Source organism: Aedes albopictus, chromosome 3 (assembly GCF_035046485.1).
Source record: "Aedes albopictus strain Foshan chromosome 3, AalbF5, whole genome shotgun sequence".
Taxonomy (NCBI): domain Eukaryota; kingdom Metazoa; phylum Arthropoda; class Insecta; order Diptera; family Culicidae; genus Aedes; species Aedes albopictus.
In genome coordinates, this window is record NC_085138.1 from 64,438,232 (window position 1) to 64,441,825 (window position 3,594).

A 3,594-nucleotide genomic window follows, 5' to 3' on the forward strand; every position below is an offset into this window, starting at 1 on the left:
AAGCACGGAAAAAATCATAAACTGAATAAAAAATTAAAAATGCACGGAAAAAGATTGTTTCGGAATAGTGAATGGTTCAAACGTAAGAAAAACAGTATAATATATTGTTACATAAAGATCGGATGTAAATGTATAATAGCTACCAATGTGCAAAGCTTTTAGCGAACCATTCCATTACAATACACTATATTGTAGCTGGTACATTGTATGGTACAGGAATGGTTTTCACCAAATACCCTATGGTTAGTTTTTATCCGGGTCTCTCTTCTTCAAATTAAAGTGACAAGATGCAAGTATTGTTGAACTTTTTGGTCATAAATCGCTAGGGTGCGATGCAATCTAGCGTCTAAGTGTAAAAAAGTTCGATTGAATTTGCATCTTGTCACTTTAATTTGCAAAAGAGAGAGTCGATGAAAAGAACTCTCTCATATTACTTTCGCCTTTATTCAAACTCAATCTAGATTATTTTTGACTTAACTGTGAACGTAGTGAATGTGTTTGCACCTCGAATTGGGTTGTTTAGTGAATAAAATATTGCTATTTTCTATAGCCTAATCGAAAGAGCTCATTTTTCTGAGTATAACGTGATTTTATTGGATTCCAATACCTTTGTTTTGATGGTTTAATTGATGAAACAGTTTCAATTTTCGTGGATAGTGTGGTGTATGACTACCGACTGCGCCATGTGGTAAACGATTCATCCAAATTCAAACCGCGCACTCTTGGCAAAACCGTTCGTCTCAAAATTATTTATCAGACTGAAGAACGACACCCTCAACCCCAAGACCGGCCTCTCACGCTCGATTAACTCTCTCTTTTTTTCTTTCCCGATTCCGCTTTCCATTTTCGCATGCTTTCTCATTCATGCACAGTTTAGTCGATCCTACTGGAAGGATTCTGCATCGCACAAGTCAAGCATAACTTTTCAATCCGACGTAACTCGAGAATGTAAACAAATCCGGGTTTACTGCTGCATGCACGATTCATAAAGCAAATTGAAGAATCCACATCACAGTTTGATGATTTATTGCTTAATTTGTTTAACTAAGCATATTTTTCGAAACGACGTATCTAACTATTTTGATGTTTACAACTTTACGGATAGATACACCGTTTTGATATATGAGAAAACCAAACGACGTATCTAGCCAAAATCAAAAGTAACAGATACACCAAACTGGCACCATACAAAAGCGACGTATCTGGCATGACGTATCTCGAACCAACCCGGTGTATGTGTATTTTTGTCAAAATTCATTGTGAAAATGATATGGAATGAGTAGGTTTTGTTCTTTACCTAGTGCGTGCAATATCCCTGGTGATGTTAAGCACGAAAAAACTTATGAAAAGTCTTTTCATAAAAAACTATTTTAGTGAAATGGTCGTCAACATTGACCATGAATTTACTCAGATCAGTGAAAAAGTTAGATACGTCGATTTGAAAAATTATGCTTGAAGTAACTGTCAAATCAAAAGGCCTTTCACAAATCAATTGGATGTACACGCTCAACACATTCTACTTATTCCATCCAATTCTCATACACCACATCCTTTCCCATCTCTACTCTGTATCTGACTTTGTAATTTTGAATATCTTGAGCAAAAAAATGTACATTTCTCATCTCTCCAAGTAATATGAGCATGAGCATGTATCCCCTCTACAATCTATACTTCTTAATACATAACCACAATATTCGGTAAAGACACTCCATGACAAATTCATTATGCTTTTAGTTAAAATCCAAAGTAACCGGTAGTGAAAAAAATGATTGTTTCATTTACTTACTTAGAAATGGCGCAACTTAATTTGGATTAGTGCATATTGTAGCTCTTAATTAGCTTAAGGCTTCTTACGGCATCATCAGCATCGTCAGCCATATTGGATATGCCGGTCAAAATTTCAAAGTGATGATTCTCTGCAAACAAAGCGAATATTCGTATGAAAAAGTATCACTCTATTTGCTCACTCGCAGTGATTACGATGATACTTTTTCTGCTACGTTGCTGCAGAATTGACAGTTTTTTATCACTTCAAAAACGCGAGGCAAACAATCATTGAAAAGCAAAAAGTCAATGATTCCCCGCATAGAGAAATACAATTTGTATTACAGTCCACACAGTATGTCTCCTTTATCTGTTACTGTTACTGTACCACGGACAGTTGCTTTCCTGTTAAAACTATGAAACTCGAAGCATTCGATCATGAAAAACGGTTTATGTAACCCATTTCAAGCTGTAACAGCATACCATATTGTGCAAAAATGGTCAAATAATATAAGAGTGAAAACTAGGAAGGCATGGTGGCAATATACAATGACCTTTTCTCAAACGGTTTGTGATTATTTTTGCGCAACACACTAACACATGTGTATTTCACTGTATGCCACTTAAATTCGACAGTTTTCCAAATAGTAGCTTTCATTGGTATCTGTACCAATTGAACTTTGCAGCTTACAATTTTGTAGAAAAGAAAAACAAAATCTTTTGCCCGCGAGCTGAGTTACAACAAACTGAAAATTGCCTCGGTTTCAAGCGCATGGAGCGGTGTGAATTTGTCTGGATGAAACAAAGGTAAGTTTTCCATAACTCCTAATTTGTTTTTTTTTTGTGCCATATTTCATCGAACGTGAATTATTTTGCAGAATTCCCGAACTTGTGTGTCCGTCTTCGAGTGGTTCCCCAAAAGGTAGGAGAGAAGGATTCGTCTAGCTGCGAGCGAGAATTGTGTGTCCCTTGAGACTAAAAGTCTGCTTCCACCGGAGGACGGCCACAGCAAGTTTTAATCGCCGTAGGTGCTGCCGGGTCCAGGATGGTCTGCGTAAGCCTTGGCGGAAGCCGGAGAATTCCAGCAGACATCGACACCACAACCCATCTCATCCAATCGGATTGACCCGAGATTCGAGAAGAAATATTCAGTGAATAAAAAAATCTTTGATTAACGCATAACCATCTTTTTATTTTTAAACGGTTTAAAAATAGCACAACCATATGCCATAAGCTTAAAACATCATGGAAGATCATAAACCAATAATAACACATACATTGTCAGTTTTTCTTCCAGATTTATTGTTAAACTGATCTCTAACCATTTGCTATCCAGTGGATTGTCTCAAAAACTGGATAGTATATTGACCGTATTCTTTACTGTATTGCGAAAAATTTGTTCGAGAAAACGGGCGATTTTTTATGGTAACCTATCTTAACCGCCTATTCCACATACTGTAATTTGGCGGCTTACCATTTGTCAAACTGGCAAATCTGTACATGGAATGGTTATCTTACTGTTATCTCGGATAGTCTGTGAAATAGTTAAATGTCAATTACTAATAGTCATCTACAGTATAAGAAACATTGCATTTACAGTTAGCGATTATGCGGGTCGTTTGAAAGCTTCGTGATGCATTAATGATACGCAGTAGAAAAAGTAGGTTCAAATTTACTTCGCAGCTGCAACTTCGCATGTGCTACAAGCGACGATTTGGTGCTGCGACGATTATATCACTTGTTTAAAATTTCAATAGATCGCTGATGTAAGCTTTCACGATAGTGGCAACTATCTAGGTTTCCTCATCAAAGCAAAGGAGCCACCATATA